We start from the raw sequence: 17,073 nt of genomic DNA, 5'->3' as shown, positions 1-17,073 counted from the left end.
TGCTTGCTCATGTGAGGGGGGGGGTAAGGCCAGAGGGAGAGGGAAGAGAGCATCCCAAGCAGACTCCCTGCTGAGCACGGAGCCCAACTTGGGGCTTGCTTCCAGATCCTGGAGATCATGACTTGAACTGAAATCAAGAGTTGTATGCCTAATAAACTGAGCCACCTAGGCTCCCTAAATGAGTTTTCAGGGATTTTTTTTTTAAAAGAGAGAAAAAAAAAAGTCTGGGACCCCTGGGATGTACTCGTTTAGCAAGAGGACATATTATTAATGTCACTGAAAATCAGTTCATTATTTGGTATGAAACAAAGTACATAAAGGAGCAATTTTGTTTTGTTTTGTTTTGTTTTGTTTCCTCTTCTTTCGTGGACACTGAAAGATGATTTGATTTCTTTAATATATACTGTAGTTCTCTATAGGGAGGCACAAACTTTTTTGAATAGGAGGGTTTTACTGCTTCCTGAACCTTAGATACTCATCCAAAACAATAAATCATATTTTGTAGGCAGAGGGAAGAAAAATAAGTTTATTTTCCTACCTATATATTTCCTATATACAGAAAATTTATGTATGAGAGGCAGTATTTGTTAAATGTATATATATTTTTTAGTGGATCTAATTACTGTATTCTTTATCAGTGGTAAACATCCTTCATCTTTTCTTTTATGTCCACCTATGTTTTATATAAAAGCTTTGCAGGAAAGAAAGCACATATTTCTTGAACTACAGAATACCAGGGTGTAAATGTGGATCTTAGCGCTAACTTTGAATTCAATCTTAAAATATAATCCTCACTTTTAAAGATTTACCCATATTTTGGAGAAGTTTTTATGACTGTTTAGTAAGAAAGAAGATCATCACCAGCACAACGTAGTGTTAAGAACAGAGATCCTATTATAGATCGCCTGAGTTTTGATCTTGGCTCTTTTTCTTTGTTTCTATCTATAAAATAGGCATGCTCACATTATAAGGTTATGCAAATTGAAAGATTTAATATTTATAAAGCACTTAGAACAGATTTAGCACACAGAACTATGTGGCTGTTGATAAACAAAAATAAGTAAATCACTCCTTGGTGGGTTGGAAATAAAGCATACAGAGGAATATGTATAAAGCAATAATAACCCATGTTCATTTGCAGTGTTAGGTACTTTTGCATGTTAATTTGCTGCTTATAATTGTGTACCTTTCCCTGATACTATGATCTCTTTGTACTTCTTGGATGCTGATGTTGTCCCAGAAACTTCTGTTTCTACTCTTTTCTTTTTGAGTTTGCTACATATTATAAAACCTGAATATTGGAGATAGTTTACAATGCCACATAAGAAGGGCTTTTTTCCAATTATGTTTTCATCAGGCAAGCAGCCCTGCTGTGATGGGAATAAATGGTTATGGCATTGCTATGAAATTGATATTGTCTGTTCCAGATGGCTATAGAATTGAACAAACACTGGCCAGAATTATCCTTCAGTTTTTCCAAATATAAGGTCAAAATAGAGATGAATAAAGGAAGACCATGTAGTTTTTCCTTTCCATCTGGCCCTCCAGTGGCCATCTAGAATTTATTAGACAGAGAAACAGAATGTATATGTGTGTACAGTCCTGTGTAATTCGAAAATACTCTTTCTTATTCATATGCATATACAGACTAAAATGTGGGTGATATGTTTAAATAATTCAATAATTTGCTATCTCATTCATCTAAAACTTTTTAGGAGAAAATCACAACAATTTAGTTTATTTTTAGCTTATATTTTCTGCAAAACAGTTAAATTTGAAAAGGTCAGGACTACTGACCTGTAAATATTAATAATCCTTTTGCAATTACCAAAATAATTTGTTCCATATGCCTATAAAATGTTTCCCAGACTTGCTGGATTATTACCTACTGAGAAGTTCAAAAGTATCTATTTGATACTTTTTCCAACTGAGAAGCAATTCTGCCTCAATACCTCAATAGTGCTGAATTATATATTGAAGTATGTCCTATCAAATAATATCCTCAGTAGCTGTTAAGTATATCTATGATTACCTAACAAGATTATTAATGTATTTCTTTTGCTCTTAATGTGTCAATAATGGGAAAGAAACCATTGTATTTTGAGAGTTGTCACTTTTGAGTATTTTTGGAAAAATACATGAAGTGCCCAGTTTTCATCAACTTCTTTGGGACACTTAGAAATTTACATGATGTGAAGGAGAGGGAGAAAGGAAATGATGATGACAGCGCTGAAGTCCCAAGGGCACGTCCTTTCTTTATTTCTTCATTTAGTTATTGCTTAGACATTTCTAAATCCTGTTTTTATGTGAAGGAAACTGGAAGAGTTTCCCGTAAGCAGGCTGACTCCTGCGTGATTCAAGCATTCAGGTAGTGCTGGGGCAGACTTTGGACCTTGGTGAGTCACCAGAAGTAATGAAGTTTCAGATCGTGCAAAGTAAGGCTGAGCTGGGAACCGACTTGAAAATGAAAGAAACAACTTGAGAAAAACAACTTTCTTGGTAAGATCAGACTGCTCTTTTCCCTATAATTTATATGTCTATCCAACAGTAAATAGAAAAAGAAAAGAAAAAGGAAAGGGAAAAAAAAATCAAAACCAAATTAAAATCAGAGGCGATGGGTGTAGGAAAGAAAGCTTGGCCTTGAGCGTACAGACTCCTGTTTTAGCTCCGGAACTGTAATCCTTTAATTGAAGCTCTGCTCTGTTCCTAAGCATTCAACTGTTACTAACAAATTTCATGAAGTGTCTATTTTGAAAACATGGTTGTTTTAGGCAAGCAGCGTCTTAAGTGAATTTGTGTTTTAATTGCAAGAAGGTAGAGTATGATTTGAGAGTACCTGATTTAGAATTTTTTTTTATTCCTTTTCAGGAGCATAAATAAATAAACAGGAATAATGACAAACCTTCCTTAGAGTATGTAATGAACTGTGGTTAGAGAAGAATTTAAAAATGATTACTTTGGGGTAATTTAAGACAAGCACTGTGGTAATGTAAGGGATACACCTTTTTATGTGTACTTTGCCCAATGTGCATGAATTTATTTCACTGTTTTTACAGGTACTAGGAATTAGAAAAAAACTATATTTAATGAGAATCAACTTACTTACTTCAGCATATATTCATTCATTCAACCTTCAAATGCATTAGCTAGAATGAAGAGATTTTTCTCATTCGTTTTACCCTTTCTACCAGGAATAAGAGTACTCTGCTTTTAGCCTCATCATCTCCCTTTAAGGGAAGGCTGGAGGGGCAGATTTTGGGCTTACCACCACCTCTCCTTACTACCAGGAGCGAATGGCTGGAAAAAGGACAAGTAGTTCATGATCAGCAACTTCTGCCTGCTCTTATTTCTCTTTGAGGCTAAGCTGTGCCTTAGAACCCAGTGGGTTGAGCGATGGGGTCCTCTGCCCACCCTCAGCGCTGATCTCGGTCATGTTGCTGTATGTAGATTCAAATGTATTCAAAGGATGATACTCTTTTTTTCATGTAGTTATTCAGGATGCAACAGTGTTGCCAATTTATATAGGGAATTGAAACCTAAAACTCCAGTTCCCATCTGCTCTTAACAGAGGCTGAGAGACCTAGTACAAATTAAATTACTTACACCAGTGTCTTTTCCATCTAACCTATATATACATATTTGAATGTGCAGGATCAGATACCCATAAAATGACAGCACCAGAGCCAGTGAGCTCTGAGGTTGACTAGGCTCTGACAGTCAATCCCAGCTAACTGTTGAAAGCCCTGGGCGGCTCTTATTGAAACTAAGGAACATGGACCTTACTGCTAGATAAGCCCCAATGGAACTCAGAGATAAAAGGGGAACTTCCCTTATTCTTTTACACTTTTTATGAGTTGCTTATAATTTTGGACATATATCTGATTGTTTGTGCACTTAGAAATCGACAGTTGCAGAAGCTTGCAATTCTTATTAATCCCTTGGGGAGTCTCAGTATACACTGAACTTTATATAGGCCATAGAAATCTCTCTCTCTCTTTCTATCTTTCTCTCTTAGTCCATAGAAATTTCTAAACTTAGAAGATTTGGGTTTAAGTACTGGTTCTGCTTCTTACTGGCCTTTTAGCACTGCAAGTTACATGTTCTTTTCAAGCCCTGTTTCTTAATGGAAAATGCAATCATTCTCTTTCCCATTCTGGAGACTGACCTTTCCTGCTACCTGCTCAGTGTAGTAAACAGGAATCTTCCTTTCACTGCTTCTGCAACCCCTTCACATTCAAGGAGTAGAAAAATCATTCTGAGTCTTCTTCATATCATTTCTCAGCTTACTCTCCTCCATTTCTGTGGCCATTACCCTCGTGGAGATTATTAGGACAGCGCACTTGAAATAATGTATCAGATTCCTAACAGGCATAAATGCCTTCTATAGCTTTTATTTTTACCCTTAATTTTGTGTCTTATTATCTGCTGCCAGTTTAATCTTCTTGAGAAATGGCTCTCATCCTGTAATTTTTTCCTTAAACCTCTTTAAATGGGTTTCTTTGTGAACAGAATGAAGGCCAAACTGAAAGTGCATCTAACACATGAGTGTACCCTAGGTTGACTAGGCTCTGACAATCAATACATTTTCTCTGATGTTTCCTCATATTTAAATTCAGGTTTTGCATTTTTGGCAAAGATACCAGAAACTAAGATTGTGACCTTCTCAGCATATCATATCAGAAGTCATTTGATGTTGATTTGTTCCATTACTAAAAATGGTAACTTGGTGAAGGTGATTTCTGCTGGGTTTCTCCACTGCAAATTTACTATATTTCTTTGTGCACAGTAAGGATCTTATGAGGACATAATTTGAGAGTACTTAAGTATCTTGTTATTTATCACACTGTCACCACTAATTTTAGCACCCACTGATGATTCCTGCCTGAAACAATTATTACTGTGGTGTTTGCCAAATGGTGATTTTCTATTTCAATCATTCCTTAATCTACAGATACTAGTTAGAAATTTATGTTAAGGGAAAGTTTATGCTTTCTATATTTGTCCATTGATTTGTTCATTCATTATTTATATCTGTATGGACAAATGAATTCCTTGGATTATAATCTATCGCAATCATTATTTATTTTGTTGTTCAATTTTTCCAGATTTGGCCTTTGGGATTTCCCTTCAGGTTGGCTCCTATATCTTTTTTAAATGTGCCCATCCTTCCCCGCTTTTTAAAGCACTTCCATATTTTCTGACACTGCAAGGTATTTCAGGCTCATCTTGTACTTTCCCTGCCCTAATCCTTACAACCAGCTATTTCTCTAAGGACTCACAGTTTTCTGGTATTAGAGGATACTATTTAGAAACCAAGATTTGGATGCTAGGTGGACTCACTGGCATTGGGGTATCACAATACTAGTACTCTTGAGAATTCTCAAGGTCATGAAAAACAAATAATGATTGAGGACAAGTTCCATATTAAAGGAAGCTAAGGAAATACAACTAAATGTAAAGTGTGATTTTTGCTTTGGGTCCTGGACTGAAAGAGAACATTAGTGGGACATTTGAAGAAATTTGAGTAAATTTTGTAGGTTAAATAATATTGTATGTTGTATTATAATTCTATACATACTGATCTTCCTGTCATGGTCAAGTCAAAATAACATGATCATCCACATATAATTGATTTTTTTGTTTTGTTTTGTTTTTAAGATTTTTTTTTTATTTATTTATTTGACAGAGAGACAGTGAGAGCAGGAACACAAGCAGGGGGAGTGGGAGAGGGAGAAGCAGGCTTCCCGCTGAGCAGGGAGTCCGATGTGGGACTCGATCCCAGGACTCTGGGATCATGACCTGAGCCGAAGGCAGACGCTTAACCGACTGAGCCACCCAGGCGCCCCACATATAATTGATTTTGAATATCACCCCACACTTGTCAGAATGGCTAAAATCAACAACAAAAGAAACAACAGGTGTTGGTGAGGATGTGGAGAAAGGGGAACCCTCTTGCACTGTTGGTGGGAATGCAAACTGGTGCAGCTACTCTGGAAAACAGTATGGAGTTTCCTCAAAAAGTTAGAAATAGAAGTACCCTATGATCCGGCAATTGCACTACTGAGTATTTACCCAAGTAATACGAAAACACTATTTCAAAGGGACACATGCACCCCTGTATTTATAGCAACATTATTTTTTTTTCCTGATTTTTTTTTATTCTTATGTTAATCCCCATACATTACATCATTAGTTTTAGATGTAGTGTTCCATGATTCATTGTTTGTGTATAACACCCAGTGCTCCATGCAGAATGTGCCCTCCTCAATACCCATTACCAGGCTAACCCATCCTCCCACCCCCCGCCCCTGTAGAACCCTCAGTTTGTTTTTCAGAGTTCATCGTCTCTCATGGTTCGTCTACTCCTCCGATTTCCTCCGCATCATTCTTCCCCTCCTGCTACCTTCTTCTTCTTCTTTTTTTTTTTCCTTAACATATATTGCATTATTTGTTTCAGAGGTACAGATCTGAGATTCAACAGTCTTGCACAATTCACAGCACTTACCAGAGTACATACCCTCCCCAGTGTCTATCACCCAGTGACCCCATCCCTCCCACCCCACCCCCACTCCAGCAACCCTCAGTTTGTTTCCTGCGATTAAGAATTCCTCATATTAGTGAGGTCATATGATACATGTCTTTCTCTGTTTGACGTATTTCGCTCAACATAATACCCTCCAGTTCCATCCACGTCGTTGCAAATGGCAAGATCTCATTCCTTTTGATGGCTGCATAATATTCCATTGTATATATATACCACATCTTCTTTATCCATGCATCTGTCGATGGACATCTTGGCTCTTTCCACAGTTTGGCTATAGTGGACATTCCTGCTATAAACATCGGGGTGCACGTACCCTTTCGGATCCCTACTTTTGTATCTTTGGGGTAAATACCCAGTAGTGCAATTGCTGGATCGTATGGTAGCTCTATTTTCAACTTTTTGAGGAACCTCCATACAGTTTTCCAGAGTGGCTGCACCAGCTTGCATTCCCACCAACAGTGTAGGAGGGTTCCCCTTTCTCCGCATCCCCTCCAACATCCGTCGTTTCCTGACTTGTTAATTTTAGCCATTCTGACTGGTGTGAGGTGGTATCTCATTGAGGTTTTGATTTGGATTTCCCTGATGCTGAGCGATATTGAGCACTTTTTCATGTGTCTGTTGGCCATTTGGATGTCTTCTTCGGAAAAATGTCTGTTCATGTCTTCTGCCCATTTCTTGATTGGATTCTTTGTTCTTTGGGTGTTGAGTTTGATGAGTTCTTTATAGATTTTGGATACTAGCCCTTTATCTGATACGTCATTTGCAAATATCTTCTCCCATTCTGTTGGTTGTCTTTTGGTTTTGTTGACTGTTTCCTTTGCTTTGCAAAAGCTTTTTATCTTGATGAAGTCCCAATAGTTCATTTTTGCCCTTGCTTCCCTTGCCTTTGGCAATGTTTCTAGGAAGAAGTTGCTTCGGCTGAGGTCAAAGAGGTTGCTGCCTGTGTTCTCCTTTAGGATTTTGATGGACTCCTGTCTCACATTGAGGTCTTTCAACCATTTGGAGTCTATTTTTGTGTGTGGTGTAAGGAAATGGTCCAGTTTCATTCTTCTGCATGTGGCTATCCAATTTTCCAAACACCATTTGTTGAAGAGACTGTCTTTTTTCCATTGGGCATTCTTTCCTGCTTTGTCAAAGATGAGTTGACCAAAGAGTTGAGGGTCCATTTCTGGGCTCTCTATTCTGTTCCATTGATCTATGTGCCTGTTTTTGTGCCAGTACCAGACTGTCTTGATGATGACAGCTTTGTAATAGAGCTGGAAGTCCGGAATTGTGATGCCGCCAGCTTTGCTTTTCTTTTTCAACATTCCTCTGGCTATGCGGGGTCTTTTCTGGTGCCATACAAATTTTAGGATTATTTGTTCCATTTCTTTGAAAAAAGTGGATGGTATTTTGATGGGGATTGCATTGAATGTATAGATTGCTCTAGGTAGCATTGACATCTTCACAATATTTGTTCTTCAAATCCATGAGCATGGAACGTTTTTCCATTTCTTTGTGTCTTCCTCAATTTCTTTCATGAGTATTTTATAGTTTTCTGAGTACAGATCCTTTGTCTCTTTGGTTAGATTTATTCCTAGGTATCTTATGGTTTTGGGTGCAATTGTAAAGGGGATCAACTCCTTAATTTCTCTTTCTTCTGTCTTGTTGTTGGTGTATAGGAATGCCACTGATTTCTGTGCATTGATTTTATATCCTGCCACTTTACTGAATTCCTGTATGAGTCCTAGCAGTTTTGGGGTGGAGTCTTTGGGGTTTTCCACATAAAGTATCATATCATCTGCAAAGAGTGAGAGTTTGACTTCTTCTTTGCCGATTTGGATGCCTTTTATTTCTTTTTGTTGTCTGATGGCTGTGGCTAGGACTTCCAATACTATGTTGAATAGCAGTGGTGATAGTGGACATCCCTGCCGCGTTCCTGACCTTAGGGGGAAAGCTCTCAGGTTTTCCCCATTGAGAATGATATTCGCTGTAGGTTTTTCATAGATGGCTTTTATGATATTGAGGTATGGACCCTCTATCCCTATACTCTGAAGAGTTTTGATCAAGAAAGGATGCTGTACTTTGTCAAATGCTTTTTCTGCATCTATTGAGAGGATCATATGATTCTTGGTCTTTCTTTTGTTAATGTATTGTATCACATTGATTGATTTGCGGATGTTGAACCAACCTTGCAGCCCAGGGATAAACCCCACTTGGTTGTGGTGAATAACCCTTTTAATGTACTGTTGGATCCTATTGGCTAGTATTTTGGTGAGAATTTTTGCATCCATGTTCATCAGGGATATTGGTCTGTAATTCTCCTTTTTGATGGGGTCTTTGTCTGGTTTTGGGATCAAGGTAATGCTGGCCTCATAAAATGAGTTTGGAAGTTTTCCTTCCATTTCAATTTTTTGGAACAGTTTCAGAAGAATAGGTATTAATTCTTCTTGAAATGTTTGGTAGCATTCCCCTGGGAAGCCAACTGGCCCTGGGCTTTTGTTTTTTGGGAGATTTTTGATGACTGCTTCAATTTCCTTAGTGGTTATAGGTCTGTTCAGGTTTTCTATTTCTTCCTGGTTCAGTTTTGGTAGTTGATACATCTCTAGGAATGCATCCATTTCTTCCAGGTTATCTAATTTGCTGGCATAGAGTTGCTCATAATATGTTCTTAGAATTGTTTGTATTTCTTTGGTGTTGGTTGTGATCTCTCCTCTTTCATTCATGATTTTGTTGATTTGGGTCATTTCTCTTTTCTTTTTGATAAGTCTGGCCAGGGGTTTCTCAATCTTGTTAATTTTTTCAAAGAACCAGCTCCTAGTTTTGTTGATCTGTTCTACTGTTCTTTTAGTTTCTATTTCATTGATTTCTGCTCTGATCTTTATGATTTCTCTTCTCCTGCTGGGTTTAGGCTTTATTTGCTGTTCTTTCTCCAGCTCCTTTAGGTGTAGGGTTAGATTGTGTACTTGAGCCTTTTTCTTGAGAAAGGCTTATATTGCTATATACTTTCCTCTTAGGAGGGCCTTTGCTGCATCCCAAAGATTTTGAATAGTTGTGTTTTCATTTTCATTGGTTTCCATATATTTTTTTAATTCTTCTTTAATTTCCTGGTTGACCCATTCATTCTTCAGTAGGATGCTCTTTAGCCTCCATGTATTTGAGTTCTTTCCGACTTTCCTCTTGTGATTGAGTTCTAGTTTCAAAGCATTGTGGTCTGAAAATAGGCAGGGAATGATCCCAGTCTTTTGGTACTGGTTGAGACCTGATTTATGACCTAGGATGTGATCTATTCTGGAGAATGTTCCATGGGGACTAGAGAAGAATGTGTATTCCGTTGCTTTGGGATGGAATGTTCTGAAAATGTCTATGAAGTCCATTTGGTCCAGTGTGTCATTTAAAGTCTTTATTTCCTTGTTGATTTTTTGCTTAGATGATCTGTCCATTTCAGTGAGGGGGTGTTAAAGTCCCCCACTATTATTGTATTGTTGTCAATGTGTTTCTTTGCTTTTGTTATTAATTGCTTTATATAATTGGCTGCTCCCATGTTAGGGGCATAGATATTTACAATTGTTAGATCTTCTTGTTGGATAGACCCTTTAAGTAGGATATAGTGCCCTTCGTCATCTCTTATTACAGTCTTTGGTTTAAAATCTAATTTGTCTGATATAAGGATTGCCACCCCAGCTTTCTTTTGGTGTCCATTAGCATGGTAAATGGTTTTCCACCCCCTCACTTTCAATTTGGGGGTGTCTTTGGGTCTAAAATGAGTCTCTTGCAGTCAACATATCGATGGGTCTTGTTTTTTAATCCAGTCTGATAGCCTGTGTCTTTTGATTGGGGCATTTAGCCCATTTACATTCAGGGTAACTATTGAAAGATAGGAATTTAGTGCCATTGTATTGCCTGTAAGGTGACTATTACCGTATATTGTCTGTGTTCCTTTCTGGTCTATGTTGCTTTTAGTCTCTCTCTTTGCTTAGAGGACCCCTTTCAAGATTTCTTGTAGGGCTGGTTTTGTGTTTGCAAATTCCTTTAGTTTTTGTTTGTCCTGGAAGCTTTTTATCTCTCCTTCAATTTTCAATGACAGCCTAGCTGGATATAGTATTCTTGGCTGCCTATTTTTCTCATTTAGTGCTCTGAATATATCCTGCCAGTCCTTTCTGGCCTGCCAGGTCTCTGTGGGTAGGTCTGTTGCCAGTCTAATGTTTCTACCCTTGTAGGTTACAGATCTTTTCTCCTGAGCTGCTTTCAGGATTTTCTCTTTGTCTATGAGACTCGTAAGTTTTACTATTAGATGTCGGGGTGTTGACCTATTTTTATTGATTTTGAGAGGGGTTCTCTGTGCTTCCTGGATTTTGATGCCTGTTTCCTTCCCCAAATTAGGGAAGTTCTCTGCTATAATTTGCTCCAGTGTACCTTCTGCCCCTCTCTCTGTTTCTTCTTCTTCTGGGATCCCAATTATTCTAATGTTGTTTCGTCTTATGGTAATCTTATCTCTTGAATTCTGCCCTCGTGATCCAGTAGTTGTTTATCTCTCTTTTTCTCAGCTTCTTTATTTTCCATCATTTGGTCTTCTATATTACTGATTCTCTCTTCTGCCTCATTTATCCTAGCAGTTAGTGCCCCCATATTTGATTGCACCTTATTAATAGCCTTTTTGATTTTGACTTGGTTAGGTTTTAGTTCTTTTACTTCTCCAGAAAGGGTTTCTCTAATAACTTCCATATTTTTTTCAAGCCCAGCTAGTATCTTTAAAGTGATGATTCTGAACTCTAGATCTGACATCGTACTAATGTCCATATTGAGTAGGTCCCTGGCAGTCGGTATTACCTCTTGTTCTTTTTGTTGAGGTGATTTTTTCCGTCTTGTCCTTTTGTGCAGAGGAGAATAGATTAATGAGAGAACAAAATGCTAGCAGAGTAACCACGTCCCCAGAAAATATACTCTAAACAAATCAGAAAAGACCTGAAGCAGTGGAAAAAGAAACGGAAAGAGAGAAAAAAGAAAAAGAAAAAAAAGAAAAAGAAAAAGATAAAGATAAAAACAAACAAAAACAAACAAAACAAAACAACAACAACAAAAAAAACCAGAATGTGATCAAATATGATCAGGCTGGTATATAGATCAGTGCCACACACTAGATTTGGGGTGTATTTTGGTCTGTTAGAAGAAAGTGCCTCCCAAAATTTTAAAGAAAGAAAAACTTATATATGTACAAAAATAAGGGTTGATATGATGAAGGGATGGAATATCACTGTAAAGATGGAAATTATAAAAAATTTTATAAAAGGAATTGATAAGAAGTTGTTTGAAAAAAGAAAGAAGAGGATTTAAAAAAAGAAAAAAGAAAAAGAAAAGAAAGTGATCAGGCAGGGGAATAGAAAACACCATATACTAGAGATTTAGGGTATATTTTGATCTGTTAGAAGAAACTATCTCAAAATTTTAAAGAGAGAACAACATATATATATGCCAAAAATACAGGTAACTACTATGAAGGGATAGAATATGACTCTAAAAATGAAAAATAAAAATGTTTTTTTAAAAAAGGGATTGATAAGATGTTGGTTGAAAAAGGGAAAAAGAAAAATTCAAAAAAAAGAAAAAGACGGTTAAAAAAAATTAACTTTGAAAGACTAAAGAATCATGGTAAAAATGCCATGAATTCTATGTGCAGTATACCCCTAGCGCTGGAGTTCTGCCGTTCTCATTGATCGGTAAACTTGGTTTTGGCTGGCTGTTCTCGCTGATCTTCTGGAGGAGGGGCCTGTTGCCATGGTTTCCAAATGTCTTTGCCGGAGGCGGAATTGCCCCCCCTTGCCAGGTCCAGGCTAAGTAATCTGCTCAGGTTGCTCTCCAGAGCTTTTGTTCCCTGCGAGCTTTCCATACAGCTTTGGAGGCGGAGAGTGAAAATGGCGGCCTCCCAATCTCTGCCATGGAGGAGCCGAGAACTCGGGGCCCCGCTCCTCAGTGAGCCCCCAGAGAAAAGCCGTCAGTCACTCCCAGCTCCCCGGTCTCCGGCCGCACTCTGTGCTCACCCGGCCTATGACTGCGGATTTCTATCTCTGGCACCCGACCCCGGGTGGAGTCTCCAAACCCAGCAGATCCCTGTGGTGCACTCCTACACGGCTCCTCCCCGGGGGAGGAAGGTGAGTCCCCCCAGATCTGCCGCTTGTTGGGTCCCTGCTGGAGGAGCAGTGGCCCGACTGGGCCGCGGATCACAGTTTATGGCGACCCCGAGCTGAGAGCCCGCGCCTGGGCTCCGCCTCTGCAGCCGGCTTCCCTGCTCTGTTACCTGGGAGCTCTGCGGCACTCAGGCACCCCTGGTCTTTCTGTGACCCCGAGGGTCCTGAGACCACACTGTCCCGGAGGGTTCCACCCCCTGCTTAGCCACCAGAGTGACGTCCCTCAGCAGAGCAGACTTTTAAAAGTTCCGATTTTGTGCTCTGTGGTTCTATCACTTGCCAGAAGCAGCCAATGGAGGCCCCTCCCCCGCCGTCTATCCTCCCGAATATCGCCTCGGATTCACTTCTCCACATGTCCTACCTTCCAGAAAGTGGTCGCTTTTCTGATGAGAGCGTTGTTCCTATTCTTTTCTTTGATCTCCTGTTGAGTTTGTAGGTGTTCAGAATGGTTTGATCCCTATCCAGCTGAATTCCTGAGAGGAGACGAAATCCAGGTCTCCTACTCCTCTGCCATCTTGCTCCACCCCCCTATGGCAACATTATTTATAATAGCCAAGAGTGTCCATATATAAACAAGTGTATATATAATGGAATATCATTCAGTCACAAAAAAGAACGAAATCTTGCCATTTGTAACGACATGGATGGAGTAGAGAATATAATGCTAAGCAAAATAAGTCAGTCAGAGGAAAACAAATACCACATGATTTCACTCACGTGTGGAATTAGAGAAACAAAACAAGCAAAGGGAGAGAGAGAGAGAGAACAAGAAACAGACTCTTAACTATAGAGAACAAACTGATGGCTTCAAGATGGGAGGGTTTGCAGGGTAAATTGGGTGATGGGGATTAGGAAGTACACTTGTGATGAGCAATGGGTAATGTATGGAAGTGTTGAATCACTATATTGTACACATGCAACTAATATAACACTGTATGTTAACTAACTGGAATTAAAATAAAAACTTAAAAATGATTCAGGTCTCTGCAACTAAAGAAACTGATCTGAGTTAGGGACAAGATAGTTTAGAAATAACTTTACCATTTAAGAATTTTGAAATTAATTACTATGTATACCAAAAGTTATCTAATCTCTTTTTAAAAAAGATTTATTTATTTGAGAGAGAGAGAGAGAGAGAGCATGGGCAGGGGGAGGGGCAGAGGGAGAGAGAGACAAGCAGACTCCTCGCTGAGCGTGGAGCCCAGTGTGGGGCTTGATCCCAGGACCCTGAGGTTATGACCTGAGCAGAAATCAAGAATCAGATGCCCAACCAACTGAGATACCCAGGCACCCCTAATTAATCTCCTTTTGATGAACATTTACATTGTTTCTATTTTTCCATAAAAATATATAAGGCTATATTAAATATATTTGGTACAAACATCTTCAAACAGTTGAAAATCTCCTTGGGATACATTTCTTGAAGTGAGGTTGGCTAAGTAATTTATGGTACAGCCATAAGCAATATGAAGTTATTAAAAATTATGATATAGATCAACATTTGGCTAACTATAGCCTATGGGCCAGATCATTTGTGTCCATCCATTTGCATATTGTGTAAGGCTGTTTGCATGCTACAGTGCAGAGACAAGAGTTGAGTGACTACAACTGGGACCATATGGCTCTCAAAGGCTAAAATATTTATTATCTGGCCCTTTCTAGAAAGTGTTTCCTAGCCCTGATATAGATTATTAATACGCAGGCTGACAATACTGCTGAGTGAAAAAGAGACATTTTTATTACATATCATATGTATTACATTAATATTTAATAATAAAGTTTAAATCAAATATCCTATTTATTTAAAATTATATATGGGCAAGAGACCCAGCAAGGTTGTTCACCAAAGTGCATTAAGTAGTTCTTTCTTTTTTACATTCTTATTTATAATTTTCGGCATACTCTACATTTTCTTAAAAGGGTTGTCATAGATTGTTTTCACATTTATACTTTTTTTTTTTAAAGATTTTATTTATTTATATGACAGAGAGAGACAGCAAGAACAGGAACACAAGCAGGGGGAGTGGGAGAGGGAGAAGCAGGCTTCCCGCTGAGCAGGGAGCCCGATGTGGGACTCGATCCCAGGACCCTGGGATTATGACCTGAGCCGAAGGCAGACGCTTAGCGACTGAGCCACCCAGGCGCCCCTCACATTTATACTTTAACTCCTCAAACCACTCTGTTCAGTCTTCTGTGCCCAAAACTAGTGAAACAAGACAGCAATGATCACAAGAGACATTGAACGTCACTTTTTTAGTTTTTAAGTAGGGTGAGCATACATAGCAGATTGCCTTGGGACAGGGCTGGTTCGTCACTACTGGGACTATAAATGTCAGCGTAGCCATGCGTTTCTCTTAATTCTGTGGTAGTTCTTCACAGCCTCCGAAGCTGCCCTTTGTCTCTTATGTGTCCTTTAAGTGTTGATGACCTCTGGGCTCTGTCATGGGTCTCATCCCTTCTCACTCTATTCACTCTCTTGGGAACTCTCCCCAGTTCCCACAGTTTGGTTTACACCTATATACTGATGATTCCTAAATCAGTACCTCTAACGTGGAAAGCAATCTTTCTGGGTATTTTTAAGATATCTCCAATCTCATGTAATCTGGGTGTCATCCTTGACATTTCCCTTCCCCTCCATCTTCTGTTCCTCCGATCAGCAAAATTCTCTGGCAACCTAACCTCCTAAAGATTTCATACATTGGTCCCCAGCCGTACTACCACTGTCTGATTCTCTCATTCTTGAGTCTTTCACTACGTACCTTTAAGTTACCTACCAGAAAACAGCCAGAAAACTCAGTCTTAAATAACAACCTGAAAATAATATAGAGAGTGCTCAAGTCACTCTCTTTGTAAAATCACTTCAGGAGACCTCCCGTTGCCTAGTGATTTTTTTTAAAGTGTGGTCAATGAACAATCTTTATCAGACTACCCCCCCCCCAGATTACGTATTAAAAATGTGAAATTAAAAAATCTGAAGCCCGAAGTCTGCCTCCATCACAGTTACTGAATCAGAATTTATGGGTGAAAGAGGCCTAGAAATTTCTATTCTTAACACCACCAGATGATTTTCATGTGCTTTAATGTTTGAGAACTACTTGCCTAGGCCTACGTCGATCATTTCAAGGTATTTATGAGAGCCTCCAAAGCCTTCCGTGGTGTGATTCTCACTAACTTCTCTAGCCTCATTTCCTGGATTCCCCAACTAAAACTTTACATTCTGTTAATATAGATTTCTGTACCTTCTTGCTTATACCTTGCTGTTTAACTTCTGTATATATTTACCATTCTCTCTAACTAAAATACTTTTCCCTGCTGACTTCACCCAGGTCACTCATAAATATATTAAAAGTCTTCACTCAGATATCGTCTGCTGCAAGCCTTCCTGGCCTCCCTGCAGACTATGCAACATACAGGTCTGTCTCCTGAGTGTATTACTACTGAGCTCTGTCATCATGCCTGGCACGTAGTTAATACTCAATAAAGGTTTGACAAATTGAGTTAATAATAGACTTACATGAAGCTTCTTAGAATGTATGGATTCTATCCATTATTTTTATTGTATAACATCACCACAAAACTTTGAGGCTTAAAATAACAACTTATTTAGCTTATAATTCTGTGGGCTGACAGTTTGGTCTGGGATCAGTCGGGCAGTTCTTCTGCTGATACAATTTGGGCTACTCACCAGTGTGTGGTCAGCTGCTGGCTTTGCTTCAGGGGGCTTTGCTTCAGGGGGCTTTGGCTAGCTGATTTTTGGCTGGAGCAGTGACAATTTGCAATGACTCCTCCATCTTATAGAAGGCTAGACTGACCAGGCTTGAGGCATATTCAGGTGGAGACAGAGGGTTCTAGGAGAGAGACAGAGAGAGAATGGGAGAAGGAGGTGGGAAGAAAAACTGGAAGTTATTTTGAGTATTATTCTCAGAACTGGCACAAAATCATTTTTTGCCACTTCTTACTAGCCAAAGCAAATGACAACACCAGCCCAAATTTATGAGGAGCAAATAGACTTCACTTCTTGATCGGAGGCACTACAAAGTATTATGACCATTTTTGCAATCTACTGCATGGGTCTAATGTATATAAATTCATAATTGTCATTTATAATGTAACTTTAAACTGGATTCTAATATTTTATCACTACCATCGCTCTCACCTTATAAATACCCTTATTTCATTTTATCTTCAAACCATTCCATTGCCAAATGTTACTGTTTCTTTTCTAGCTCTGTCACCTAATTTCTGTTCAATTAGCCTATTCCAGAGTACCCTTTGCATCTATTCATGAGCAATATAAATAGGCATGTACCATTCAGTTAATTACTTGGATTTGGTTAAGTCTTCAAATGAAGCCAACATTCCCAG

The 17,073-nt window shown here is 38.8% G+C and overlaps 1 protein-coding gene across 4 annotated transcripts in view; it reads left to right on the top strand.

Moving 5' to 3' along the window:
• The window catches only part of INPP4B (inositol polyphosphate-4-phosphatase type II B), an 824,845-nt gene that overhangs the window by 259,974 nt on the left and 547,798 nt on the right, over window positions 1-17,073 (top strand). The window contains exon 1 of one of the 4 annotated variants that reach the window (XM_064585101.1): window positions 2,259-2,499. The exons of the other annotated variants lie outside the window; for them this stretch is intronic. The gene's annotated coding sequence lies outside the window, so the exon portion shown is untranslated. Of the gene's footprint in view, window positions 1-2,258; window positions 2,500-17,073 lie in introns of those variants that run through there. 4 annotated transcript variants of the gene reach the window in all.

The sequence above is a fragment of the Mirounga angustirostris genome, unplaced genomic scaffold, assembly GCF_029215605.1.
Source record: "Mirounga angustirostris isolate CCGP_5_RB_7025 unplaced genomic scaffold, mMirAng1.0.hap1 SCAF_2, whole genome shotgun sequence".
Lineage (NCBI taxonomy): Eukaryota > Metazoa > Chordata > Mammalia > Carnivora > Phocidae > Mirounga > Mirounga angustirostris.
Note: the sequence above shows the minus strand (reverse complement) of the source record. Positions and strands in the feature narration are given on the sequence as shown.